Source organism: Triturus cristatus, chromosome 8 (assembly GCF_964204655.1).
Source record: "Triturus cristatus chromosome 8, aTriCri1.1, whole genome shotgun sequence".
Lineage (NCBI taxonomy): Eukaryota > Metazoa > Chordata > Amphibia > Caudata > Salamandridae > Triturus > Triturus cristatus.
This window is the reverse complement of record NC_140591.1, coordinates 1,620,601,530-1,620,629,170: the sequence shown is the minus strand read 5'-3', so window position 1 is coordinate 1,620,629,170 and position 27,641 is coordinate 1,620,601,530. Positions and strand designations below refer to the sequence as shown.

General features: G+C 31.6%; 27 non-coding genes across 27 annotated transcripts; all 27 read left to right on the top strand.

The window, feature by feature from the left end:
* The first annotated feature begins 828 nt into the window (after positions 1-828).
* On the top strand, positions 829-902 carry TRNAT-AGU (transfer RNA threonine (anticodon AGU)). Its single transcript has one exon. It is a non-coding gene; the product is annotated as a tRNA-Thr (tRNA).
* A 438-nt stretch (positions 903-1,340) lies between these two features.
* Positions 1,341-1,413, top strand: TRNAT-CGU (transfer RNA threonine (anticodon CGU)). Its single transcript has one exon. It is a non-coding gene; the product is annotated as a tRNA-Thr (tRNA).
* A 945-nt stretch (positions 1,414-2,358) lies between these two features.
* Positions 2,359-2,431, top strand: TRNAT-CGU (transfer RNA threonine (anticodon CGU)). The gene has a single exon. It is a non-coding gene; the product is annotated as a tRNA-Thr (tRNA).
* Positions 2,432-5,923: 3,492 nt separating this feature from the next.
* TRNAT-AGU (transfer RNA threonine (anticodon AGU)) lies at positions 5,924-5,997 on the top strand. The gene has a single exon. It is a non-coding gene; the product is annotated as a tRNA-Thr (tRNA).
* Positions 5,998-7,453: 1,456 nt separating this feature from the next.
* Positions 7,454-7,526, top strand: TRNAT-CGU (transfer RNA threonine (anticodon CGU)). Its single transcript has one exon. It is a non-coding gene; the product is annotated as a tRNA-Thr (tRNA).
* A 435-nt stretch (positions 7,527-7,961) lies between these two features.
* Positions 7,962-8,035, top strand: TRNAT-AGU (transfer RNA threonine (anticodon AGU)). Its single transcript has one exon. It is a non-coding gene; the product is annotated as a tRNA-Thr (tRNA).
* A 1,457-nt stretch (positions 8,036-9,492) lies between these two features.
* Positions 9,493-9,565, top strand: TRNAT-CGU (transfer RNA threonine (anticodon CGU)). Its single transcript has one exon. It is a non-coding gene; the product is annotated as a tRNA-Thr (tRNA).
* A 435-nt stretch (positions 9,566-10,000) lies between these two features.
* On the top strand, positions 10,001-10,074 carry TRNAT-AGU (transfer RNA threonine (anticodon AGU)). The gene has a single exon. It is a non-coding gene; the product is annotated as a tRNA-Thr (tRNA).
* A 438-nt stretch (positions 10,075-10,512) lies between these two features.
* On the top strand, positions 10,513-10,585 carry TRNAR-CCU (transfer RNA arginine (anticodon CCU)). The gene has a single exon. It is a non-coding gene; the product is annotated as a tRNA-Arg (tRNA).
* A 434-nt stretch (positions 10,586-11,019) lies between these two features.
* Positions 11,020-11,093, top strand: TRNAT-AGU (transfer RNA threonine (anticodon AGU)). Its single transcript has one exon. It is a non-coding gene; the product is annotated as a tRNA-Thr (tRNA).
* A 438-nt stretch (positions 11,094-11,531) lies between these two features.
* On the top strand, positions 11,532-11,604 carry TRNAT-CGU (transfer RNA threonine (anticodon CGU)). Its single transcript has one exon. It is a non-coding gene; the product is annotated as a tRNA-Thr (tRNA).
* Positions 11,605-13,057: 1,453 nt separating this feature from the next.
* Positions 13,058-13,131, top strand: TRNAT-AGU (transfer RNA threonine (anticodon AGU)). The gene has a single exon. It is a non-coding gene; the product is annotated as a tRNA-Thr (tRNA).
* A 2,475-nt stretch (positions 13,132-15,606) lies between these two features.
* On the top strand, positions 15,607-15,679 carry TRNAT-CGU (transfer RNA threonine (anticodon CGU)). Its single transcript has one exon. It is a non-coding gene; the product is annotated as a tRNA-Thr (tRNA).
* A 434-nt stretch (positions 15,680-16,113) lies between these two features.
* TRNAT-AGU (transfer RNA threonine (anticodon AGU)) lies at positions 16,114-16,187 on the top strand. Its single transcript has one exon. It is a non-coding gene; the product is annotated as a tRNA-Thr (tRNA).
* A 945-nt stretch (positions 16,188-17,132) lies between these two features.
* Positions 17,133-17,206, top strand: TRNAT-AGU (transfer RNA threonine (anticodon AGU)). Its single transcript has one exon. It is a non-coding gene; the product is annotated as a tRNA-Thr (tRNA).
* Positions 17,207-17,644: 438 nt separating this feature from the next.
* On the top strand, positions 17,645-17,717 carry TRNAT-CGU (transfer RNA threonine (anticodon CGU)). The gene has a single exon. It is a non-coding gene; the product is annotated as a tRNA-Thr (tRNA).
* A 434-nt stretch (positions 17,718-18,151) lies between these two features.
* TRNAT-AGU (transfer RNA threonine (anticodon AGU)) lies at positions 18,152-18,225 on the top strand. The gene has a single exon. It is a non-coding gene; the product is annotated as a tRNA-Thr (tRNA).
* Positions 18,226-20,189: 1,964 nt separating this feature from the next.
* On the top strand, positions 20,190-20,263 carry TRNAT-AGU (transfer RNA threonine (anticodon AGU)). The gene has a single exon. It is a non-coding gene; the product is annotated as a tRNA-Thr (tRNA).
* Positions 20,264-20,701: 438 nt separating this feature from the next.
* Positions 20,702-20,774, top strand: TRNAT-CGU (transfer RNA threonine (anticodon CGU)). Its single transcript has one exon. It is a non-coding gene; the product is annotated as a tRNA-Thr (tRNA).
* Positions 20,775-21,720: 946 nt separating this feature from the next.
* On the top strand, positions 21,721-21,793 carry TRNAT-CGU (transfer RNA threonine (anticodon CGU)). The gene has a single exon. It is a non-coding gene; the product is annotated as a tRNA-Thr (tRNA).
* Positions 21,794-23,758: 1,965 nt separating this feature from the next.
* TRNAT-CGU (transfer RNA threonine (anticodon CGU)) lies at positions 23,759-23,831 on the top strand. Its single transcript has one exon. It is a non-coding gene; the product is annotated as a tRNA-Thr (tRNA).
* Positions 23,832-24,265: 434 nt separating this feature from the next.
* TRNAT-AGU (transfer RNA threonine (anticodon AGU)) lies at positions 24,266-24,339 on the top strand. Its single transcript has one exon. It is a non-coding gene; the product is annotated as a tRNA-Thr (tRNA).
* Positions 24,340-24,777: 438 nt separating this feature from the next.
* Positions 24,778-24,850, top strand: TRNAT-CGU (transfer RNA threonine (anticodon CGU)). Its single transcript has one exon. It is a non-coding gene; the product is annotated as a tRNA-Thr (tRNA).
* A 434-nt stretch (positions 24,851-25,284) lies between these two features.
* Positions 25,285-25,358, top strand: TRNAT-AGU (transfer RNA threonine (anticodon AGU)). The gene has a single exon. It is a non-coding gene; the product is annotated as a tRNA-Thr (tRNA).
* Positions 25,359-25,797: 439 nt separating this feature from the next.
* TRNAT-CGU (transfer RNA threonine (anticodon CGU)) lies at positions 25,798-25,870 on the top strand. The gene has a single exon. It is a non-coding gene; the product is annotated as a tRNA-Thr (tRNA).
* A 945-nt stretch (positions 25,871-26,815) lies between these two features.
* Positions 26,816-26,888, top strand: TRNAT-CGU (transfer RNA threonine (anticodon CGU)). The gene has a single exon. It is a non-coding gene; the product is annotated as a tRNA-Thr (tRNA).
* Positions 26,889-27,322: 434 nt separating this feature from the next.
* Positions 27,323-27,396, top strand: TRNAT-AGU (transfer RNA threonine (anticodon AGU)). The gene has a single exon. It is a non-coding gene; the product is annotated as a tRNA-Thr (tRNA).
* Positions 27,397-27,641: the final 245 nt, after the last annotated feature.

Below are 27,641 nucleotides of genomic sequence, written 5' to 3'. Positions count from 1 at the left end.
ATGAAAGTGTTTTCAATATTATAGTAACAATACTGTGATTGCAAAATCAAAAAGGTATTTCAATGAGCAAGAGGCAGATGAAATATAACCCTAGATTTGAGCAATATTGATGAATATATGTCAAACACTTATTTATGAACTATTCAAAATATGAGATTGAGTTTAAAATGTGTTCTTTTGTAATACAACATAGCTATTCTTGTTTACAGATTAGGAATCCTTGCTTGTTTAACATTAGAATACATATGAAGACACTTTAACACAGGCACAGAATTTGATCACGAATACTAAATTATTGATCCCTTCTGTATCACTAAAATAGGTGCTGTGGCTAAGTGGTTAAAGCGCCTGGCTTGTAAACAGGAAATCCTGAGTTCAAATCTCAGCAGCACCTTATTATTGGTACTTACATGTAAAAATAATTTTCATCATGCAAATGTTTAATACATTTTAAAAAGAAAAGTGTTGTTCTGTGAACATTTGAATGGGTCATCTTAAATTGAAAAACAAAAAAACCTGGTATTGTGAAGATTTTCAAAGTAATGCTTTGAATGAAAAAGGGAAAAAAGAGTGACAAAGAGCAAAATAGAGATAAAAAATCATTCTAGAGTTGAATTCAAGTAATGCATTCTTAAAGAAGGCATAATTAAAACATTTATGAACAGGATAAGTAATATATCAATGAGGTGTTTATGAATAGGATCAGTATCCTCTTCTAAACTATTTGAGTAGTGCGTTTTCTGAACTGAGAAATGATTATGAAAGTGAAAAACTCAGGTTTCTCTTGAACACCATATGGCAAACTGTTCCTTAACGCGTTTTCAAGAGGGTGCTGTGGCTTAGCTGGTTAAAGCGCCTGTCTAGTAAACAGGAGATCCTGAGTTCAAATCTCAGCAGTGCCTTGCTTTCCTCATTCTTAAATAAAACATTATTTTCATTAAGTCGTCCTGCGATTCAATTAAATTAGAAAAGTCTGATTTATCTTTCGGTTGAACAGATCATCTTAAACCTAATAAAAACTGAAAGTGTTTTCAATATTATAGTAACAATACTGTGATTGCAAAATTAAAAAGGTATTTCAATGAGCAAGAGGCAGATGAAATATGACCCTAGATTTGAGCAATATTGATGAATATATGTAAAACACTTATTTATAAACTATTCAAAATATGGGATTGAGTTTAAAATGTGTTCTTTTTTAATACAACATAGCTATTCTTGTTTACAGATTAGGAATCCTTGCTTGTTTAACATTAGAATACATATTAAGACACTTTAACACAAGCACAGAATTTGATCACCAATACTAAATTAATGATCCCTTCTGTATCACTAAAGTAGGTGCTGTGGCTAAGTGGTTAAAGCGCTTGTCTCGTAAACAGGAAATCCTGAGTTCAAATCTCAGCAGCACCTTATTATTGGTCCTTACATGTAAAAATAATTTTCACCACGCAAATGTTTAATACATTTTAAAAAGAAAAGAGTTGTTCTGTGAACATTAGAATGGGTCATCTTAAATTGAAAAACTAAAAAACGTGGTATTGTGAAGATTTTCAAACTAATGCTTTGAATGAAAAACGGAAAAAAGAGTGACAAAGAGCAAAATAGAGATAAAATTCATTCTAGAGTTGAAATCAAGTAATGCATTCTTAAAGAAGGCATAATTAAAACATTTATGAACAGGATAAGCAATATATCAATGAGGTGTTTATCAATAGGATCAGTATCCTCGTCTAAAGTAGTTGAGTAGAGCGTTTTCTGAACTGAGAAATGATTATGAAAGTGAAAAACTCAGGAGTCTCTTGAACACCATATGGCAAACTGTTCCTTAAAGCATTTTCAAGAGGGTGCTGTGGCTTAACTGGTTAAGGCACCTGTCTAGTAAACAGGAGATCCTGAGTTCAAATCTCAGCAGTGCCTTGCTTTCTTCATTCTTAAATAAAATACTATTTTCATTAATTCGTCCTGCGATTCAATTAAATTAGAAAAGTCTGATTTATCTTTCGGTTGAACAGATCATCTTAAACCTAATAAAAACTGAAAGTGTTTTCAATATTATAGTAACAATACTGTGATTGCCAAATCAAAAAGGTATTTCAATGAGCAAGAGGCGGATGAAATATAACCCTAGATTTGAGCAATATTGATGAATATATGTAAAACACTTATTTATGAACTATTCAAAATATGGGATTGAGTTTAAAATGTTTTCTTTTTTAATACAACATATCTATTCTTGTTTACAGATTAGGAATCCTTGCTTGTTTAACATTATAATACATATTAAGACACTTTAACACAGGCACAGAATTTGATCACCAATACTAAATTAATGATCCCTTCTATATCGCTAAAGTAGGTGCTGTGGCTAAGTGGCTAAAGCGCCTGTCTCGTAAACAGGAAATCCTGAGTTCAAATCTCAGCAGCACTTTATTATTGGTCCTTACATGTAAAAATAATTTTCATCACGCAAATGTTTAATACATTTTAAAAAGAAAAGTGTTGTTCTGTGAACATTAGAATGGGTCATCTTAAATTGAAAAACAAAAAAACGTGGTATTGTGAAGATTTTCAAAGTAATGCTTTGAATGAAAAAGGGAAAAAAGAGTGACAAAGAGCAAAATAGAGATAAAAAATCATTCTAGAGTTGAAATCAAGTAATGCATTCTTAAAGAAGGCATAATTAAAACATTTATGAACAGGATAAGCAATATATCAATGAGGTGTTTATCAATAGGATCAGTATCCTCGTCTAAAGTAGTTGAGTAGAGCGTTTTCTGAACTGAGAAATGATTATGAAAGTGAAAAACTCAGGTTTCTCTTGAACACCATATGGCACACTGTTCCTTAAATCATTTTCAAGAGGGTGCTGTGGCTTAGCTGGTTAAAGTGCTTGTCTAGTAAACAGGAGATCCTGAGTTCAAATCTCAGCAGTGCCTTGCTTTCCTCATTCTTAAATAAAAAACTATTTTCATTAAGTCGTCCTGCGATTCAATTCAATTAAGAAAAGTCTGATTTATCTTTCAATTGAACAGATCATCTTAAACCTAATAAAAACTGAAAGTGTTTTCAATATTATAGTAACAATACTGTGATTGCAAAAATCAAAAAGGTATTTCAATGAGCAAGAGGCAGATGAAATATAACCCTAGATTTGAGCAATATTGATGAATATATGTAAAACACTTATTTATGAACTATTCAAAATATGGGATTGAGTTTAAAATGTGTTCTTTTGTAATACAACATAGCTATTCTTGTTTGCAGATTAGGAATCCTTGCTTGTTTAACATTAGAATACATATTAAGACACTTTAACACAGGCACAGAATTTGATCACCAATACTAAATTAATGATCCCTTCTGCATAACTAAACTAGGTGCTGTGGCAAAGTGGTTAAAGTGCCTGTCTCGTAAACAGGAAATCCTGAGTTCAAATCTCAGCAGCACCTTATTATTGGTCCTTACATGTAAAAATAATTTTCATCACGCAAATGTTTAATACATTTTAAAAAGAAAAGTGTTGTTCTGTGAACATTAGAATGGGTCATCTTAAATTGAAAAACAAAAAAACGTGGTATTGTGAAGATTTTCAAAGTAATGCTTTGAATGAAAAAGGGAAAAAAAGTGACAAAGAGCAAAATAGAGATAAAAAATCATTCTAGAGTTGAATTCAAGTAATGCATTCTTAAAGAAGGCATAATTAAAACATTTCTGAACAGGATAAGCAATATATCAATGAGGTGTTTATGAATAGGATCAGTATCCTCGTCTAAACTATTTGAGTAGTGCGTTTTCTGAACTGAGAAATGATTATGAAAGTGAAAAACTCAGGTTTCTCTTGAACACCATATGGCAAACTGTTCCTTAAAGCATTTTCCGGAGGGTGCTGTGGCTTAGCTGGTTAAAGCGCCTTTCTAGTAAACAGGAGATCCAGAGTTCAAATCTCAGCAGTGCTTTGCTTTCCTCATTCTTAAATAAAAAATTATTTTCATTAAGTCGTCCTGCGATTCAATTAAATTAGAAAAGTCTGATTTATCTTTCGGTTGAACAGATCATCTGAAACCTAATAAAAACTAAAAGTGTTTTCAATATTATTGTAACAATACTGTGATTGCAAAATCAAAAAGGTATTTCAATGAGCAATAGGCAGATGAAATATGACCCTAGATTTGAGCAGTATTGATGAATATATGTAAAACAATTATTTATGAACTATTCAAAATATGGGATTGAGTTTAAAATGTGTTCTTTTGTAATACAACATAGCTATTCTTGTTTACAGATTAGGAATCCTTGCTTGTTTAACATTAGAATACATATTAAGACACTTTAACACAGGCACAGAATTTGATCACCAATACTAAATTAATGATCCCTTCTGCATAACTAAACTAGGTGCTGTGGCAAAGTGGTTAAAGTGCCTGTCTCGTAAACAGGAAATCCTGAGTTCAAATCTCAGCAGCACCTTATTATTGGTCCTTACATGTAAAAATAATTTTCATCACGCAAATGTTTAATACATTTTAAAAAGAAAAGTGTTGTTCTGTGAACATTAGAATGGGTCATCTTAAATTGAAAAACAAAAAAACGTGGTATTGTGAAGATTTTCAAAGTAATGCTTTGAATGAAAAAGGGAAAAAAGAGTGACAAAGAGCAAAATAGAGATAAAAAATCATTCTAGAGTTGAATTCAAGTAATGCATTCTTAAAGAAGGCATGATTAAAACATTTATGAACAAGATAGGCAATATATCAATGAGGTGTTTATGAATAGGATCAGTATCCTCGTCTAAAGTAGTTGAGTAGAGCGTTTTCTGAACTGAGAAATGATTATGAAAGTGAAAAACTCAGGATTCTCTTGAACACCATATGGCAAACTGTTCCTTAAAGCATTTTTAAAAGGGTGCTGTGGCTTAGCTGGTTAAAGCGCCTGTAGAGTAAACAGGAGATCCTGAGTTCAAATCTCAGCAGTGCCTTGCTTTCCTCATTCTTAAATAAAAAACTATTTTCATTAAGTCGTCCTGCGATTCAATTCAATTAGAAAAGTCTGATTTATCTTTCAGTTGAACAGATCATCTTAAACCTAATTAAAACTGAAATTGTTTTCAATATTATAGTAACAATAGTGTGATTGCAAAATCAAAAAGGTATTTCAATGAGCAATAGGCAGATGAAATATGACCCTAGATTTGAGCAGTATTGATGAATATATATGAAACACTTATTTATAAACTATTCAAAATATGGTATTGAGTTTAAAATGTGTTCTTTTTTAATACAACATAGCTATTCTTGTTTAAAGATTAGGAATCCTTGCTTGTTTAACATTAGAATACATATTAAGACACTTTAACACAGGCACAGAATTTGATCACCAATACTAAATTAATGATCCCTTCTGTATCACTAAAGTAGGTGCTGTGGCTAAGTGGTTAAAACGCCTGTCTCGTAAACAGGAAATCGTGAGTTCAAATCTCAGCAGCACCTTGTTATTGGTCCTTACATGTAAAAATAATTTTCATCACGCAAATGCTTAATACATTTTAAAATGAAAAGTGTTGTTCTGTGAACATTAGAATGGGTCATCTTAAATTGAAAAACTAAAAAACGTGGTATTGTGAAGATTTTCAAAGTAATGCTTTGAATGAAAAAGGGAAAAAAGAGTGACAAAGAGCAAAATAGAGATAAAAAATCATTCTAGAGTTGAAATCAAGTACTGCATTCTTAAAGAAGGCATAATTAAAACATTTATGAACAGGATAAGCAATATATCAATGAGATGTTTATCAATAGGATCAGTATCCTCGTCTAAAGTAGTTGAGTAGAGCGTTTTCTGAACTGAGAAAAGATCATGAAAGTGAAAAACTCAGGATTCTCTTGAACACCATATGGCAAACTGTTCCCTAAAGCATTTTCAAGAGGGTGCTGTGGCTTAGCTGGTTAAAGCGCCTGTCTAGTAAACAGGCGAGCCTGAGTTCAAATCTCAGCAGTGCCTTGCTTTCCTCATTCTTAAATAAAATACTATTTTCATTAATTCGTCCTGCAATTCAATTAAATTAGAAAAGTCTGATTTATCTTTCGGTTGAACAGAACATCTTAAACCTAATAAAAACTGAAAGTGTTTTCAATATTATAGTAACAATACTGTGATTGCAAAATCAAAAAGGTATTTCAATGAGCAAGAGGCAGATGAAATATAACCCTAGATTTGAGCAATATTGATGAATATATGTAAAACACTTATTTATGAACTATTCAAAATATGGGATTGAGTTTAAAATGTGTTCTTTTTTAATACAACATAGCTATTCTTGTTTACAGATTAGGAATCCTTGCTTGTTTAACATTAGAATACATATTAAGACACTTTAACACAGGCACAGAATTTGATCACCAATACTAAATTAATGATCCCTTCTGCATAACTAAACTAGGTGCTGTGGCAAAGTGGTTAAAGTGCCTGTCTCGTAAACAGGAAATCCTGAGTTCAAATCTCAGCAGCACCTTATTATTGGTCCTTACATGTAAAAATAATTTTCATCACGCAAATGTTTAATACATTTTAAAAAGAAAAGTGTTGTTCTGTGAACATTAGAATGGGTCATCTTAAATTGGAAAACAAAAAAACGTGGTATTGTGAAGATTTTAAAAGTAATGCTTTGAATGCAAAAGGGAAAAAAAGTGACAAAGAGCAAAATAGAGATAAAAAATCATTCTAGAGTTGAATTCAAGTAATGCATTCTTAAAGAAGGCATAATTAAAACATTTATGAACAGTATAAGCAATATATCAATGAGGTGTTTATCAATAGGATCAGTATCCTCGTCTAAAGTAGTTGAGTAGAGCGTTTTCTGAACTGAGAAATGATTATGAAAGTGAAAAACTCAGGAGTCTCTTGAACACCATATGGAAAACTGTTCCTTAAAGCATTTTCAAGAGGGTGCTGTGGCTTAGCTGGTTAAAGCGCCTGTCTAGTAAACAGAAGATCCTGAGTTCAACTCTCAGCAGGGCCTTGCTTTCCTCATTCTTAAATAAAACACTATTTTCATTAATTCGTCCTGCGATTCAATTAAATTAGAAAAGTCTGATTTATCTTTCGGTTGAACAGATCATCTTAAACCTAATAAAAACTGAAAGTGTTTTCAATATTATAGTAACAATACTGTGATTGCAAAATCAAAAAGGTATTTCAATGAGCAAGAGGCAGATGAAATATAACCCTAGATTTGAGCAATATTGATGAATATATGTCAAACACTTATTTATGAACTATTCAAAATATGGGATTGAGTTTAAAATGTGTTCTTTTGTAATACAACATAGCTATTCTTGTTTACAGATTAGGAATCCTTGCTTGTTTAACATTAGAATACATATTAAGACACTTTAACACAGGCACAGAATTTGATCACGAATACTAAATTATTGATCCCTTCTGTATCACTAAAATAGGTGCTGTGGCTAAGTGGTTAAAGCACCTGTCTCGTAAACAGGAAATCCTGAGTTCAAATCTCAGCAGCACCTTATTATTGGTCCTTACATGTAAAAATAATTTTCATCATGCAAATGTTTAATACATTTTAAAAAGAAAAGTGTTGTTCTGTGAACATTTGAATGGGTCATCTTAAATTGAAAAACAAAAAAACCTGGTATTGTGAAGATTTTCAAAGTAATGCTTTGAATGAAAAAGGGAAAAAAGAGTGACAAAGAGCAAAATAGAGATAAAAAACTCATTCTAGAGTTGAATTCAAGTAATGCATTCTTAAAGAAGGCATAATTAAAACATTTATGAACAGGATAAGTAATATATCAATGAGGTGTTTATGAATAGGATCAGTATCCTCTTCTAAACTATTTGAGTAGTGCGTTTTCTGAACTGAGAAATGATTATGAAAGTGAAAAACTCAGGTTTCTCTTGAACACCATATGGCAAACTGTTCCTTAACGCGTTTTCAAGAGGGTGCTGTGGCTTAGCTGGTTAAAGCGCCTGTCTAGTAAACAGGAGATCCTGAGTTCAAATCTCAGCAGTGCCTTGCTTTCCTCATTCTTAAATAAAACATTATTTTCATTAAGTCGTCCTGCGATTCAATTAAATCAGAAAAGTCTGATTTATCTTTCGGTTGAACAGATCATCTTAAACCTAATAAAAACTGAAAGTGTTTTCAATATTATAGTAACAATACTGTGATTGCAAAATCAAAAAGGTATTTCAATGAGCAAGAGGCGGATGAAATATAACCCTAGATTTGAGCAATATTGATGAATATATGTAAAACACTTATTTATGAACTATTCAAAATATGGGATTGAGTTTAAAATGTGTTCTTTTTTAATACAACATAGCTATTCTTGTTTACAGATTAGGAATCCTTGCTTGTTTAACATTAGAATACATATTAAGACACTTTAACACAGGCACAGAATTTGATCACCAATACTAAATTAATGATCCCTTCTGCATAACTAAACTAGGTGCTGTGGCAAAGTGGTTAAAGTGCCTGTCTCGTAAACAGGAAATCCTGAGTTCAAATCTCAACAGCACCTTATTATTGGTCCTTACATGTAAAAATAATTTTCATCACGCAAATGTTTAATACATTTTAAAAAGAAAAGTGTTGTTCTGTGAACATTAGAATGGGTCATCTTAAATTGGAAAACAAAAAAACGTGGTATTGTGAAGATTTTCAAAGTAATGCTTTGAATGCAAAAGGGAAAAAAGAGTGACAAAGAGCAAAATAGAGATAAAAAATCATTCTAGAGTTGAATTCAAGTAATGCATTCTTAAAGAAGGCATAATTAAAACATTTATGAACAGTATAAGCAATATATCAATGAGGTGTTTATCAATAGGATCAGTATCCTCGTCTAAAGTAGTTGAGTAGAGCGTTTTCTGAACTGAGAAATGATTATGAAAGTGAAAAACTCAGGAGTCTCTTGAACACCATATGGAAAACTGTTCCTTAAAGCATTTTCAAGAGGGTGCTGTGGCTTAGCTGGTTAAAGCGCCTGTTTAGTAAACAGAAGATCCTGAGTTCAAATCTCAGCAGTGCCTTGCTTTCCTCATTCTTAAATAAAAAACTATTTTCATTAATTCGTCCTGCGATTCAATTAAATTAGAAAAGTCTGATTTATCTTTCGGTTGAACAGATCATCTTAAACCTAATAAAAACTGAAAGTGTTTTCAATATTATAGTAACAATACTGTGATTGCAAAATCAAAAAGGTATTTCAATGAGCAAGAGGCAGATGAAATATAACCCTAGATTTGAGCAATATTGATGAATATATGTCAAACACTTATTTATGAACTATTCAAAATATGGGATTGAGTTTAAAATGTGTTCTTTTGTAATACAACATAGCTATTCTTGTTTACAGATTAGGAATCCTTGCTTGTTTAACATTAGAATACATATTAAGACACTTTAACACAGGCACAGAATTTGATCACGAATACTAAATTATTGATCCCTTCTGTATCACTAAAATAGGTGCTGTGGCTAAGTGGTTAAAGCACCTGTCTCGTAAACAGGAAATCCTGAGTTCAAATCTCAGCAGCACCTTATTATTGGTCCTTACATGTAAAAATAATTTTCATCATGCAAATGTTTAATACATTTTAAAAAGAAAAGTGTTGTTCTGTGAACATTTGAATGGGTCATCTTAAATTGAAAAACAAAAAAACCTGGTATTGTGAAGATTTTCAAAGTAATGCTTTGAATGAAAAAGGGAAAAAAGAGTGACAAAGAGCAAAATAGAGATAAAAAACTCATTCTAGAGTTGAATTCAAGTAATGCATTCTTAAAGAAGGCATAATTAAAACATTTATGAACAGGATAAGTAATATATCAATGAGGTGTTTATGAATAGGATCAGTATCCTCTTCTAAACTATTTGAGTAGTGCGTTTTCTGAACTGAGAAATGATTATGAAAGTGAAAAACTCAGGTTTCTCTTGAACACCATATGGCAAACTGTTCCTTAACGCGTTTTCAAGAGGGTGCTGTGGCTTAGCTGGTTAAAGCGCCTGTCTAGTAAACAGGAGATCCTGAGTTCAAATCTCAGCAGTGCCTTGCTTTCCTCATTCTTAAATAAAACATTATTTTCATTAAGTCGTCCTGCGATTCAATTAAATCAGAAAAGTCTGATTTATCTTTCGGTTGAACAGATCATCTTAAACCTAATAAAAACTGAAAGTGTTTTCAATATTATAGTAACAATACTGTGATTGCAAAATCAAAAAGGTATTTCAATGAGCAAGAGGCGGATGAAATATAACCCTAGATTTGAGCAATATTGATGAATATATGTAAAACACTTATTTATGAACTATTCAAAATATGGGATTGAGTTTAAAATGTGTTCTTTTTTAATACAACATAGCTATTCTTGTTTACAGATTAGGAATCCTTGCTTGTTTAACATTAGAATACATATTAAGACACTTTAACACAGGCACAGAATTTGATCACCAATACTAAATTAATGATCACTTCTATATCGCTAAAGTAGGTGCTGTGGCTAAGTGGTTAAAGCACCTGTCTCCTACACAGGAAATCCTGAGTTCAAATCTCAGCAGCACCTTATTATTGGTCCTTACATGTAAAAATAATTTTCATCACGCAAATGTTTAATACATTTTAAAAAGAAAAGTGTTGTTCTGTGAACATTAGAATGGGTCATCTTAAATTGAAAAACAAAAAAACGTGGTATTGTGAAGATTTTCAAAGTAATGCTTTGAATGAAAAAGGGAAAAAAGAGTGACAAAGAGCAAAATAGAGATAAAAAATCATTCTAGAGTTGAAATCAAGTAATGCATTCTTAAAGAAGGCATAATTAAAACATTTATGAACAGGATAAGCAATATATCAATGAGGTGTTTATCAATAGGATCAGTATCCTCGTCTAAAGTGGTTGAGTAGAGCGTTTTCTGAACTGAGAAATGATTATGAAAGTGAAAAACTCAGGATTCTCTTGAACACCATATGGCAAACTGTTCCTTAAAGCATTTTCAAGAGGGTGCTGTGGCTTAGCTGGTTAAAGCGCCTGTCTAGTAAACAGGAGATCCTGAGTTCAAATCTCAGCAGTGCCTTGCTTTCCTAATTCTTAAATAAAAAACTATTTTCATTAATTCGTCCTGCGATTCAATTAAATTAGAAAAGTCTGATTTATCTTTCGGTTGAACAGATCATCTTAAACCTAATAAAAACTGAAAGTGTTTTCAATATTAAAGTAACAATACTGTGATTGCAAAATCAAAAAGGTATTTCAAAGAGCAAGAGGCAGATGAAATATAACCCTAGATTTGAGCAATATTCATGAATATATGTAAAACACTTATTTATGAACTATTCAAAATATGGGATTGAGTTTAAAATGTGTTCTTTTTTAATACAACATAGCTATTCTTGTTTATAGATTAGGAATCCTTGCTTATTTAACATTAGAATACATATTAAGACACTTTAACACAGGCACAGAATTTGATCACCAATCCTAAATTAATGATCCCTTCTATATCACTAAAGTAGGTGCTGTGGCTAAGTGGTTAAAGCGCCTGTCTCGTAAACAGGAAATCCTGAGTTCAAATCTCAGCAGCACCTTATTATTGGTCCTTACATGTAAAAATAATTTTCATCACGCAAATGTTTAATACATTTTAAAAAGATAAGTGTTGTTCTGTGAACATTAGAATGGGTCATCTTAAATTGAAAAACAAAAAAACATGGTATTGTGAAGATTTTCAAAGTAATGCTTTGAATGAAAAAGGGAAAAAAGAGTGACAAAGAGCAAAATAGAGATAAAAAATCATTCTAGAGTTGAATTCAAGTAATGCATTCTTAAAGAAGGCATGATTAAAACATTTATGAACAGGATAAGCAATATATCAATGAGGTGTTTATGAATAGGATCAGTATCCTCATCTAAACTATTTGAGTAGTGCGTTTTCTGAACTGAGAAATGATTATGAAAGTGAAAAACTCAGGTTTCTCTTGAACACCATATGGCACACTGTTCCTTAAATCATTTTCAAGAGGTTGCTGTGGCTTAGCTGGTTAAAGTGCTTGTCTAGTAAACAGGAGATCCTGAGTTCAAATCTCAGCAGTGCCTTGCTTTCCTCATTCTTAAATAAAAAACTATTTTCATTAATTCGTCCTGCGATTCAATTAAATCAGAAAAGTCTGATTTATCTTTCGGTTGAACAGATCATCTTAAACCTAATAAAAACTGAAAGTGTTTTCAATATTATAGTAACAATACTGTGATTGCAAAATCAAAAAGGTATTTCAATGAGCAAGAGGCGGATGAAATATAACCCTAGATTTGAGCAATATTGATGAATATATGTAAAACACTTATTTATGAACTATTCAAAATATGGGATTGAGTTTAAAATGTGTTCTTTTTTAATACAACATAGCTATTCTTGTTTACAGATTAGGAATCCTTGCTTGTTTAACATTAGAATACATATTAAGACACTTTAACACAGGCACAGAATTTGATCACCAATACTAAATTAATGATCACTTCTATATCGCTAAAGTAGGTGCTGTGGCTAAGTGGTTAAAACACCTGTCTCCTACACAGGAAATCCTGAGTTCAAATCTCAGCAGCACCTTATTATTGGTCCTTACATGTAAAAATAATTTTCATCACGCAAATGTTTAATACATTTTAAAAAGAAAAGTGTTGTTCTGTGAACATTAGAATGGGTCATCTTAAATTGAAAAACAAAAAAACGTGGTATTGTGAAGATTTTCAAAGTAATGCTTTGAATGAAAAAGGGAAAAAAGAGTGACAAAGAGCAAAATAGAGATAAAAAATCATTCTAGAGTTGAAATCAAGTAATGCATTCTTAAAGAAGGCATAATTAAAACATTTATGAACAGGATAAGCAATATATCAATGAGGTGTTTATCAATAGGATCAGTATCCTCGTCTAAAGTGGTTGAGTAGAGCGTTTTCTGAACTGAGAAATGATTATGAAAGTGAAAAACTCAGGATTCTCTTGAACACCATATGGCAAACTGTTCCTTAAAGCATTTTCAAGAGGGTGCTGTGGCTTAGCTGGTTAAAGCGCCTGTCTAGTAAACAGGAGATCCTGAGTTCAAATCTCAGCAGTGCCTTGCTTTCCTCATTCTTAAATAAAAAACTATTTTCATTAATTCGTCCTGCGATTCAATTAAATTAGAAAAGTCTGATTTATCTTTCGGTTGAACAGATCATCTTAAACCTAATAAAAACTGAAAGTGTTTTCAATATTAAAGTAACAATACTGTGATTGCAAAATCAAAAAGGTATTTCAAAGAGCAAGAGGCAGATGAAATATAACCCTAGATTTGAGCAATATTGATGAATATATGTAAAACACTTATTTATGAACTATTCAAAATATGGGATTGAGTTTAAAATGTGTTCTTTTTTAATACAACATAGCTATTCTTGTTTATAGATTAGGAATCCTTGCTTATTTAACATTAGAATACATATTAAGACACTTTAACACAGGCACAGAATTTGATCACCAATACTAAATTAATGATCCCTTCTGCATAACTAAACTAGGTGCTGTGGCAAAGTGGTTAAAGTGCCTGTCTCGTAAACAGGAAATCCTGAGTTCAAATCTCAGCAGCACCTTATTATTGGTCCTTACATGTAAAAATAATTTTCATCACGCAAATGTTTAATACATTTTAAAAAGAAAAGTGTTGTTCTGTGAACATTAGAATGGGTCATCTTAAATTGAAAAACAAAAAAACGTGGTATTGTGAAGATTTTCAAAGTAATGCTTTGAATGAAAAAGGGAAAAAAAGTGACAAAGAGCAAAATAGAGATAAAAAATCATTCTAGAGTTGAATTCAAGTAATGCATTCTTAAAGAAGGCATAATTAAAACATTTATGAACAGTATAAGCAATATATCAATGAGGTGTTTATCAATAGGATCAGTATCCTCGTCTAAAGTAGTTGAGTAGAGCGTTTTCTGAACTGAGAAATGATTATGAAAGTGAAAAACTCAGGAGTCTCTTGAACACCATATGGCAAACTGTTCCTTAAAGCATTTTCAAGAGGGTGCTGTGGCTTAGCTGGTTAAAGCGCCTGTCTAGTAAACAGAAGATCCTGAGTTCAAATCTCAGCAGTGCCTTGCTTTCCTCATTCTTAAATAAAAAACTATTTTCATTAATTCGTCCTGCGATTCAATTAAATTAGAAAAGTCTGATTTATCTTTCGGTTGAACAGATCATCTTAAACCTAATAAAAACTGAAAGTGTTTTCAATATTATAGTAACAATACTGTGATTGCAAAATCAAAAAGGTATTTCAATGAGCAAGAGGCAGATGAAATATAACCCTAGATTTGAGCAATATTGATGAATATATGTCAAACACTTATTTATGAACTATTCAAAATATGGGATTGAGTTTAAAATGTGTTCTTTTGTAATACAACATAGCTATTCTTGTTTACAGATTAGGAATCCTTGCTTGTTTAACATTAGAATACATATTAAGACACTTTAACACAGGCACAGAATTTGATCACCAATACTAAATTAATGATCCCTTCTGCATAACTAAACTAGGTGCTGTGGCAAAGTGGTTAAAGTGCCTGTCTCGTAAACAGGAAATCCTGAGTTCAAATCTCAGCAGCACCTTATTATTGGTCCTTACATGTAAAAATAATTTTCATCACGCAAATGTTTAATACATTTTAAAAAGAAAAGTGTTGTTCTGTGAACATTAGAATGGGTCATCTTAAATTGAAAAACAAAAAAACGTGGTATTGTGAAGATTTTCAAAGTAATGCTTTGAATGAAAAAGGGAAAAAAGAGTGACAAAGAGCAAAATAGAGATAAAAAATCATTCTAGAGTTGAATTCAAGTAATGCATTCTTAAAGAAGGCATGATTAAAACATTTATGAACAAGATAGGCAATATATCAATGAGGTGTTTATGAATAGGATCAGTATCCTCGTCTAAAGTAGTTGAGTAGAGCGTTTTCTGAACTGAGAAATGATTATGAAAGTGAAAAACTCAGGATTCTCTTGAACACCATATGGCAAACTGTTCCTTAAAGCATTTGTAAGAGGGTGCTGTGGCTTAGCTGGTTAAAGCGCCTGTAGAGTAAACAGGAGATCCTGAGTTCAAATCTCAGCAGTGCCTTGCTTTCCTCATTCTTAAATAAAAAACTATTTTCATTAAGTCGTCCTGCGATTCAATTCAATTAGAAAAGTCTGATTTATCTTTCGGTTGAACAGATCATCTTAAACCTAATAAAAACTGAAATTGTTTTCAATATTATAGTAACAATAGTGTGATTGCAAAATCAAAAAGGTATTTCAATGAGCAATAGGCAGATGAAATATGACCCTAGATTTGAGCAGTATTGATGAATATATGTAAAACACTTATTTATGAACTATTCAAAATATGGGATTGAGTTTAAAATGTGTTCTTTTTTAATACAACATAGCTATTCTTGTTTACAGATTAGGAATCCTTGCTTGTTTAACATTAGAATACATATTAAGACACTTTAACACAGGCACAGAATTTGATCACCAATACTAAATTAATGATCCCTTCTGTATCACTAAAGTAGGTGCTGTGGCTAAGTGGTTAAAGCGCCTGTCTCGTAAACAGGAAATCGTGAGTTCAAATCTCAGCAGCACCTTATTATTGGTCCTTACATGTAAAAATAATTTTCATCACGCAAATGTTTAATACATTTTAAAATGAAAAGTGTTGTTCTGTGAACATTAGAATGGGTCATTTTAAATTGAAAAACTAAAAAAAGTGGTATTGTGAAGATTTTCAAAGTAATGCTTTGAATGAAAAAGGGAAAAAAGAGTGACAAAGAGCAAAATAGAGATAAAAAATCATTCTAGAGTTGAAATCAAGTACTGCATTCTTAAAGAAGGCATAATTAAAACATTTATGAACAGGATAAGCATTATATCAATGAGGTGTTTATCAATAGGATCAGTATCCTCGTCTAAAGTAGTTGAGTAGAGCGTTTTCTGAACTGAGAAAAGATCATGAAAGTGAAAAACTCAGGATTCTCTTGAACACCATATGGCAAACTGTTCCCTAAAGCATTTTCAAGAGGGTGCTGTGGCTTAGCTGGTTAAAGCGCCTGTCTAGTAAACAGGAGAGCCTGAGTTCAAATCTCAGCAGTGCCTTGCTTTCCTCATTCTTAAATAAAATACTATTTTCATTAATTCGTCCTGCAATTCAATTAAATTAGAAAAGTCTGATTTATCTTTCGGTTGAACAGAACATCTTAAACCTAATAAAAACTGAAAGTGTTTTCAATATTATAGTAACAATACTGTGATTGCAAAATCAAAAAGGTATTTCAATGAGCAAGAGGCAGATGAAATATAACCCTAGATTTGAGCAATATTGCTGAATATATGTAAAACACTTATTTATGAACTATTCAAAATATGGGATTGAGTATAAAATGTGTTCTTTTTTAATACAACATAGCTATTCTTGTTTACAGATTAGGAATCCTTGCTTGTTTAACATTAGAATACATATTAAGACACTTTAACACAGGCACAGAATTTGATCACCAATACTAAATTGATGATCCCTTCTGCATAACTAAACTAGGTGCTGTGGCAAAGTGGTTAAAGTGCCTGTCTCGTAAACAGGAAATCCTGAGTTCAAATCTCAGCAGCACCTTATTATTGGTCCTTACATGTAAAAATAATTTTCATCACGCAAATGTTTAATACATTTTAAAAAGAAAAGTGTTGTTCTGTGAACATTAGAATGGGTCATCTTGAATTGAAAAACTAACAAACGTGGTATTGTGAAGATTTTCAAAGTAATGCTTTGAATGAAAAAGGGAAAAAAGAGTGACAAAGAGCCAAATAGAGATAAAAAATCATTCTAGAGTTGAAATCAAGTAATGCATTCTTAAAGAAGGCATAATTAAAACATTTATGAACAGGATAAGCAATATATCAATGAGGTGTTTATCAATAGGATCAGTATCCTCGTATAAAGTAGTTGAGTAGAGCGTTTTCTCAACTGAGAAATGATTATGAAAGTGAAAAACTCAGGATTCTCTTGAACACCATATGGCAAACTGTTCCTGAAAGCATTTTCAAGAGGGTGCTGTGGCTTAGCTGGTTAAAGCGCCTGTCTAGTAAACAGGAGATCCTGAGTTCAAATCTCAGCAGTGCCTTGCTTTCCTCATTCTTAAATAAAACATTATTTTCATTAAGTCGTCCTGCGATTCAATTAAATTAGAAAAGTCTGATTTATCTTTCGGTTGAACAGATCATCTTAAACCTAATAAAAACTGAAAGTGTTTTCAATATTATAGTAACAATACTGTGATTGCAAAATCAAAAAGGTATTTCAATGAGCAAGAGGCGGATGAAATATAACCCTAGATTTGAGCAATATTGATGAATATATGTAAAACACTTATTTATGAACTATTCAAAATATGGGATTGAGTTTAAAATGTGTTCTTTTTTAATACAACATAGCTATTCTTGTTTACAGATTAGGAATCCTTGCTTGTTTAACATTAGAATACATATTAAGACACTTTAACACAGGCACAGAATTTGATCACCAATACTAAATTAATGATCCCTTCTATATCGCTAAAGTAGGTGCTGTGGCTAAGTGGTTAAAGCACCTGTCTCGTACACAGGAAATCCTGAGTTCAAATCTCAGCAGCACCTTATTATTGGTCCTTACATGTAAAAATAATTTTCATCACGCAAATGTTTAATACATTTTAAAAAGAAAAGTGTTGTTCTGTGAACATTAGAATGGGTCATCTTAAATTGAAAAACAAAAAAACGTGGTATTGTGAAGATTTTCAAAGTAATGCTTTGAATGAAAAAGGGAAAAAAGAGTGACAAAGAGCAAAATAGAGATAAAAAATCATTCTAGAGTTGAAATCAAGTAATGCATTCTTAAAGAAGGCATAATTAAAACATTTATGAACAGGATAAGCAATATATCAATGAGGTGTTTATCAATAGGATCAGTATCCTCGTCTAAAGTGGTTGAGTAGAGCGTTTTCTGAACTGAGAAATGATTATGAAAGTGAAAAACTCAGGATTCTCTTGAACACCATATGGCAAACTGTTCCTTAAAGCATTTTCAAGAGGGTGCTGTGGCTTAGCTGGTTAAAGCGCCTGTCTAGTAAACAGGAGATCCTGAGTTCAAATCTCAGCAGTGTCTTGCTTTCCTCATTCTTAAATAAAAAACTATTTTCATTAATTCGTCCTGCGATTCAATTAAATTAGAAAAGTCTGATTTATCTTTCGGTTGAACAGATCATCTTAAACCTAATAAAAACTGAAAGTGTTTTCAATATTATAGTAACAATACTGTGGATGCAAAATCAAAAAGGTATTTCAATGAGCAAGAGGCAGATGAAATATAACCCTAGATTTGAGCAATATTGATGAATATATGTAAAACACTTATTTATGAACTATTCAAAATATGGGATTGAGTTTAAAATGTGTTCTTTTGTAATACAACATAGCTATTCTTGTTTACAGATTAGGAATCCTTGCTTGTTTAACATTAGAATACATATTAAGACACTTTAACACAGGCACAGAATTTGATCACCAATCCTAAATTAATGATCCCTTCTATATCACTAAAGTAGGTGCTGTGGCTAAGTGGTTAAAGCGCCTGTCTCGCAAACAGGAAATCCTGAGTTCAAATCTCAGCAGCACCTTATTATTGGTCCTTACATGTAAAAATAATTTTCATCACGCAAATGTTTAATACATTTTAAAAAGATAAGTGTTGTTCTGTGAACATTAGAATGGGTCATCTTAAATTGAAAAACAAAAAAACATGGTATTGTGAAGATTTTCAAAGTAATGCTTTGAATGAAAAAGGGAAAAAAGAGTGACAAAGAGCAAAATAGAGATAAAAAATCATTCTAGAGTTGAATTCAAGTAATGCATTCTTAAAGAAGGCATGATTAAAACATTTATGAACAGGATAAGCAATATATCAATGAGGTGTTTATGAATAGGATCAGTATCCTCGTCTAAACTATTTGAGTAGTGCGTTTTCTGAACTGAGAAATGATTATGAAAGTGAAAAACTCAGGTTTCTCTTGAACACCATATGGCACACTGTTCCTTAAATCATTTTCAAGAGGTTGCTGTGGCTTAGCTGGTTAAAGTGCTTGTCTAGTAAACAGGAGATCCCGAGTTCAAATCTCAGCAGTGCCTTGCTTTCCTCATTCTTAAATAAAAAACTATTTTCATTAAGTCGTCCTGCGATTCAATTCAATTAAGAAAAGTCTGATTTATCTTTCCATTGAACAGATCATCTTAAACCTAATAAAAACTGAAAGTGTTTTCAATATTATAGTAACAATACTGTGATTGCAAAAATCAAAAAGGTATTTCAATGAGCAAGAGGCAGATGAAATATAACCCTAGATTTGAGCAATATTGATGAATATATGTAAAACACTTATTTATGAACTATTCAAAATATGGGATTGAGTTTAAAATGTGTTCTTTTTTAATACAACATAGCTATTCTTGTTTACAGATTAGGAATCCTTGCTTGTTTAACATTAGAATACATATTAAGACACTTTAACACAGGCACAGAATTTGATCACCAATACTAAATTAATGATCCCTTCTGCATAACTAAACTAGGTGCTGTGGCAAAGTGGTTAAAGTGCCTGTCTCGTAAACAGGAAATCCTGAGTTCAAATCTCAGCAGCACCTTATTATTGGTCCTTACATGTAAAAATAATTTTCATCACGCAAATGTTTAATACATTTTTAAAAGAAAAGTGTTGTTCTGTGAACATTAGAATGGGTCATCTTAAATTGAAAAACAAAAAAACGTGGTATTGTGAAGATTTTCAAAGTAATGCTTTGAATGAAAAAGGTAAAAAAGTGACAAAGAGCAAAATAGAGATAAAAAATCATTCTAGAGTTGAATTCAAGTAATGCATTCTTAAAGAAGGCATAATTAAAACATTTCTGAACAGGATAAGCAATATATCAATGAGGTGTTTATGAATAGGATCAGTATCCTCGTCTAAACTATTTGAGTAGTGCGTTTTCTGAACTGAGAAATGATTATGAAAGTGAAAAAGTCAGGTTTCTCTTGAACACCATATGGCAAACTGTTCCTTAAAGGATTTTCCAGAGGGTGCTGTGGCTTAGCTGGTTAAAGCGCCTGTCTAGTAAACAGGAGATCCTGAGTTCAAATCTCAGCAGTGCCTTGCTTTCCTCATTCTTAAATAAAAAATTATTTTCATTAAGTCGTCCTGCGATTCAATTAAATTAGAAAAGTCTGATTTATCTTTCGGTTGAACAGATCATCTGAAACCTAATAAAAACTAAAAGTGTTTTCAATATTATTGTAACAATACTGTGATTGCAAAATCAAAAAGGTATTTCAATGAGCAATAGGCAGATGAAATATGACCCTAGATTTGAGCAGTATTGATGAATATATATGAAACACTTATTTATAAACTATTCAAAATATAGTATTGAGTTTAAAATGTGTTCTTTTTTAATACAACATAGCTATTCTTGTTTACAGATTAGGACTCCTTGCTTGTTTAACATTAGAATACATATTAAGACACTTTAACACAGGCACAGAATTTGATCACCAATACTAAATTAATGATCCCTTCTGTATCACTAAAGTAGGTGCTGTGGCTAAGTGGTTAAAGCGCCTGTCTCGTAAACAGGAAATCCTGAGTTCAAATCTCAGCAGCACCTTATTATTGGTCCTTACATGTAAAAATAATTTTCATCACGCAAATGTTAAATACATTTTAAAAAGAAAAGTGTTGTTCTGTGAACATTAGAATGGGTGATCTTAAATTGAAAAACAAAAAAACATGGTATTGTGAAGATTTTCAAAGTAATGCTTTGAATGAAAAAGGGAAAAAAGAGTGACAAAGAGCAAAATAGAGATAAAAAATCATTCTAGAATTGAATTCAAGTAATGCATTCTTAAAGAAGGCATGATTAAATCATTTATGAACAAGATAAGCAATATATCAATGAGGTGTTTATGAATAGGATCAGTATCCTCGTCTAAAGTAGATGAGTAGAGCGTTTTCTGAACTGAGAAATGATTATGAAAGTGAAAAACTCAGGATTCTCTTGAACACCATATGGCAAACTGTTCCTTAAAGCATTTTTAAGAGGGTGCTGTGGCTTAGCTGGTTAAAGCGCCTGTAGAGTAAACAGGAGATCCTGAGTTCAAATCTCAGCAGTGCCTTACTTTCCTTATTCTTAAATAAAAAACTATTTTCATTAAGTCGTCCTGCGATTCAATTCAATTAGAAAAGTCTGATTTATCTTTCGGTTGAACAGATCATCTTAAACCTAATAAAAACTGAAATTGTTTTCAATATTATAGTAACAATACTGTGATTGCAAAATAAAAAAGGTATTTCAATGAGCAATAGGCAGATGAAATATGACCCTAGATTTGAGCAGTATTGATGAATATATATGAAACACTTATTTATAAACTATTCAAAATATGGTATTGAGTTTAAAATGTGTTCTTTTTTAATACAACATAGCTATTCTTGTTTACAGATTAGGAATCCTTGCTTGTTTAACATTAGAATACATATTAAGACACTTTAACACAGGCACAAAATTTGATCACCAATACTAAATTAATGATCCCTTATGTATCACTAAAGTAGGTGCTGTGGCTAAGTGGTTAAAGCGCCTGTCTCGTAAACAGGAAATCCTGAGTACAAATCTCAGCAGCACCTTATTATTGGTCCTTACATGTAAAAATAATTTTCATCACGCAAATGTTAAATACATTTTAAAAAGAAAAGTGTTGTTCTGTGAACATTAGAATGGGTCATCTTAAATTGAAAAACAAAAAAAGTGGTATTGTGAAGATTTTCAAAGTAATGCTTTGAATGAAAAAGGGAAAAAAGAATGACAAAGAGCAAAATAGAGATAAAAAATCATTCTAGAGTTGAATTCAAGTAATGCATTCTTAAAGAAGGCATGATTAAAACATTTATGAACAAGATAAGCAATATATCAATGAGGTGTTTATGAATAGGATCAGTATCCTCGTCTAAAGTAGTTAAGTAGAGCGTTTTCTGAACTGAGAAATGATTATGAAAGTGAAAAACTCAGGATTCTCTTGAACACCATATGGCAAACTGTTCCTTAAAGCATTTTTAAGAGGGTGCTGTGGCTTAGCTGGTTAAAGCGCCTGTAGAGTAAACAGGAGATCCTGAGTTCAAATCTCAGCAGTGCCTTGCTTTCCTCATTCTTAAATAAAAAACTATTTTCATTAAGTCGTCCTGCGATTCAATTCAATTAGAAAAGTCTGATTTATCTTTCGGTTGAACAGATCATCTTAAACCTAATAAAAACTGAAATTGTTTTCAATATTATAGTAACAATAGTGTGATTGCAAAATCAAAAAGGTATTTCAATGAGCAAGAGGCAGATGAAATATAACCCTAGATTTGAGCAATATTGATGAATATATGTAAAACACTTATTTATGAACTATTCAAAATATGGGATTGAGTTTAAAATGTGTTCTTTTTTAATACAACATAGCTATTCTTGTTTACAGATTAGGAATCCTTGCTTGTTTAACATTAGAATACATATTAAGACACTTTAACACAGGCGCAGAATTTAATCACCAATACTAAATTAATGATCCCTTCTGCATAACTAAACTAGGTGCTGTGGCAAAGTGGTTAAAGTGCCTGTCTCGTAAACAGGAAATCCTGAGTTCAAATCTCAGCAGCACCTTATTATTGGTCCTTACATGTAAAAATAATTTTCATCACGCAAATGTTTAATACATTTTAAAAAGAAAAGTGTTGTTCTGTGAACATTAGAATGGGTCATCTTAAATTGAAAAACAAAAAAACGTGGTATTGTGAAGATTTTCAAAGTAATGCTTTGAATGCAAAAGGGAAAAAAAAGTGACAAAGAGCAAAATAGAGATAAAAAATCATTCTAGAGTTGAATTCAAGTAATGCATTCTTAAAGAAGGCATAATTAAAATATTTATGAACAGGATAAGCAATATATCAATGAGGTGTTAATCAATAGGATCAGTATTCTCGTCTAAAGTAGCTGAGTAGAGCGTTTTCTGAACTGAGAAATGATTATGAAAGTGAAAAACTCAGGATTCTCTTGAACACCATATGGCAAACTGTTCCTTAAAGCATTTTCAAGAGGGTGCTGTGGATTAGCTGGTTAAAGCGCCTGTCTAGTAAACAGGAGATCCTGAGTTCAAATCTCAGCAGTACCTTTCTTTCCTCATTCTTAAATAAAAAACTATTTTCATTAAGTCGTCCTGCGATTCAATTCAATTAGAAAAGTTTGATTTATCTTTTGGTTGAACAGATCATCTTAAACCTAATAAAAACTGAAAGTGTTTTCAATATTATAGTAACAATACTGTGATTGCAAAAATCGAAAAGGTATTTAAATGAGCAAGAGGCAGATGAAATATAACCCTAGATTTGAGCAATATTTATGAATATATGTAAAACACTTATTTATGAACTATTCAAAATATGGGATTGAGTTTAAAATGTGTTCTTTTGTAATACAACATAGCTATTCTTGTTTACAGATTAGGAATCCTTGCTTGTTTAACATTAGAATACATATTAAGACACTTTAACACAGGCACAGAATTTGATCACGAATACTAAATTATTGATCCCTTCTGTATCACTAAAATAGGTGCTGTGGCTAAGTGGTTAAAGCGCCTGTCTCGTAAACAGGAAATCCTGAGTTCAAATCTCTGCAGCACCTTATTATTGGTCCTTACATGTAAAAATAATTTTCATCACGCAAATGTTTAATACATTTTAAAAAGAAAAGTGTTGTTCTGTGAACATTTGAATGGGTCATCTTAAATTGAAAAACAAAAAAACCTGGTATTGTGAAGATTTTCAAAGTAATGCTTTGAATGAAAAAGGGAAAAAAGAGTGACAAAGAGCAAAATAGAGATAAAAAATCATTCTAGAGTTGAATTAAAGTAATGCATTCTTAAAGAAGGCATAATTAAAACATTTATGAACAGGATAAGCAATATATCAATGAGGTGTTTATGAATAGGATCAGTATCCTCGTCTAAACTATTTGAGTAGTGCGTTTTCTGAACTGAGAAATGATTATGAAAGTGAAAAACTCAGGTTTCTCTTGAACACCATATGGCAAACTGTTCCTTAATGCGTTTTCAAGAGGGTGCTGTGGCTTAGCTGGTTAAAGCGCCTGTCTAGTAAACAGGAGATCCTGAGTTCAAATCTCAGCAGTGCCTTGCTTTCCTCATTCTTAAATAAAACATTATTTTCATTAAGTCGTCCTGCGATTCAATTAAATTAGAAAAGTCTGATTTATCTTTCGGTTGAACAGATCATCTTAAACCTAATAAAAACTGAAAGTGTTTTCAATATTATAGTAACAATACTGTGATTGCAAAATTAAAAAGGTATTTCAATGAGCAAGAGGCAGATGAAATATGACCCTAGATTTGAGCAATATTGATGAATATATGTAAAACACTTATTTATAAACTATTCAAAATATGGGATTGAGTTTAAAATGTGTTCTTTTTTAATACAACATAGCTATTCTTGTTTACAGATTAGGAATCCTTGCTTGTTTAACATTAGAATACATATTAAGACACTTTAACATAGGCACAGAATTTGATCACCAATACTAAATTAATGATCCCTTCTGTATCACTAAAGTAGGTGCTGTGGCTAAGTGGTTAAAGCGCCTGTCTCGTAAACAGGAAATCCTGAGTTCAAATCTCAGCAGCACCTTATTATTGGTCCTTACATGTAAAAATAATTTTCATCACGCAAATGTTTAATACATTTTAAAAAGAAAAGTGTTGTTCTGTGAACATTAGAATGGGTCATCTTAAATTGAAAAACAAAAAAACGTGGTATTGTGAAGATTTTCAAAGTAATGCTTTGAATGCAAAAGGGAAAACAAAGTGACAAAGAGCAAAATAGAGATAAAAAATCATTCTAGAGTTGAATTCAAGTAATGCATTCTTAAAGAAGGCATAATTAAAATATTTATGAACAGGATAAGCAATATATCAATGAGGTGTTAATCAATAGGATCAGTATTCTCGTCTAAAGTAGCTGAGTAGAGCGTTTTCTGAACTGAGAAATGATTATGAAAGTGAAAAACTCAGGATTCTCTTGAACACCATATGGCAAACTGTTGCTTAAAGCATTTTCAAAAGGGTGCTGTGGCTTAGCTGGTTAAAGCGCCTGTCTAGTAAACAGGAGATCCTGAGTTCAAATCTCAGCAGTACCTTTCTTTCCTCATTCTTAAATAAAAAACTATTTTCATTAAGTCGTCCTGCGATTCAATTCAATTAGAAAAGTTCGATTTATCTTTTGGTTGAACAGATCATCTTAAACCTAATAAAAACTGAAAGTATTTTCAATATTATAGTAACAATACTGTGATTGCAAAAATCGAAAAGGTATTTAAATGAGCAAGAGGCAGATGAAATATAACCCTAGATTTGAGCAATATTTATGAATATATGTAAAACACTTATTTATGAACTATTCAAAATATGGGATTGAGTTTAAAATGTGTTATTTTGTAATACAACATAGCTATTCTTGTTTACAGATTAGGAATCCTTGCTTGTTTAACATTAGAATACATATTAAGACACTTTAACACAGGCACAGAATTTGATCACCAATACTAAATTAACAATCCCTTCTGTATCACTAAAATAGGTGCTGTGGCTAAGTGGTTAAAGCGCCTGTCTCGTAAACAGGAAATCCTGAGTTCAAATCTCAGCAGCACCTTATTATTGGTCCTTACATGTAAAAATAATTTTCATCACGCAAATGTTTAATACATTTTAAAAAGAAAAGTGTTGTTCTCTGAACATTAGAATGGGTCATCTTAAATTGAAAAACAAAAAAACGTGGTATTGTGAAGATTTTCAAAGTAATGCTTTGAATGAAAAAGGGAAAAAAGAGTGACAAAGAGCAAAATAGAGATAAAAAATCATTCTAGAGTTGAAATCAAGTAATGCATTCTTAAAGAAGGCATAATTAAAACATTTATGAACAGGATAAGCAATATATCAATGAGGTGTTTTCAATAGGATCAGTATCCTCGTCTAAAGTAGTTGAGTAGAGCGTTTTCTGAACTGAGAAATGATTATGAAAGTGAAAAACTCAGGAGTCTCTTGAACACCATATGGCAAACTGTTCCTTAAAGCATTTTCAAGAGGGTGCTGTGGCTTACCTGGTTAAAGCGCCTGTCTAGTAAACAGAAGATCCTGAGTTCAAATCTTAGCAGTGCCTTGCTTTCCTCATTCTTAAATAAAAAACTATTTTCATTAATTCGTCCTGCGATTCAATTAAATTAGAAAAGTCTGATTTATCTTTCGGTTGAACAGATCATCTTAAACCTAATAAAAACTGAAAGTGTTTTCAATTTTATAGTAACAATACTGTGATTGCAAAATCAAAAAGGTATTTCAATGAGCAAGAGGCAGATGAAATATAACCCTAGATTTGAGAAATATTGATGAATATATGTCAAACACTTATTTATGAACTATTCAAAATATGGGATTGAGTTTAAAATGTGTTCTTTTGTGATACAACATAGCTATTCTTGTTTACAGATTAGGAATCCTTGCTTGTTTAACATTAGAATACATATTAAGACACTTTAACACAGGCACAGAATTTGATCACGAATACTAAATTATTGATCCCTTCTGTATCACTAAAATAGGTGCTGTGGCTAAGTGGTTAAAGCGCCTGTCTCGTAAACAGGAAATCCTGAGTTCAAATCTCTGCAGCACCTTATTATTGGTCCTTACATGTAAAAATAATTTTCATCACGCAAATGTTTAATACATTTTAAAAAGAAAAGTGTTGTTCTGTGAACATTTGAATGGGTCATCTTAAATTGAAAAACAAAAAAACCTGGTATTGTGAAGATTTTCAAAGTAATGCTTTGAATGAAAAAGGGAAAAAAGAGTGACAAAGAGCAAAATAGAGATAAAAAATCATTCTAGAGTTGAATTAAAGTAATGCATTCTTAAAGAAGGCATAATTAAAACATTTATGAACAGGATAAGCAATATATCAATGAGGTGTTTATGAATAGGATCAGTATCCTCGTCTAAAGTAATTGAGTAGAGCGTTTTCTGAACTGAGAAATGATTATGAAAGTGAAAAACTCAGGATTCTCTTGAACACCATATGGCAAACTGTTCCTTAAAGCATTTTCAAGAGGGTGCTGTGGCTTAGCTGGTTAAAGCGCCTGTCTAGTAAACAGGAGATTCTGAGTTCAAATCTCAGCAGTGCCTTGCTTTCCTCATTCTTAAATAAAAAATTATTTTCATTAAGTCGTCCTGCGATTCAATTAAATTAGAAAAGTCTGATTTATCTTTCGGTTGAACAGATCATCTTAAACCTAATAAAAACTGAAAGTGTTTTCAATATTATAGTAACAATACTGTGATTGCAAAAATCAAAAAGGTATTTCAATGAGCAAGAGGCAGATGAAATATAACCCTAGATTTGAGCAATATTGATGAATATATGTAAAACA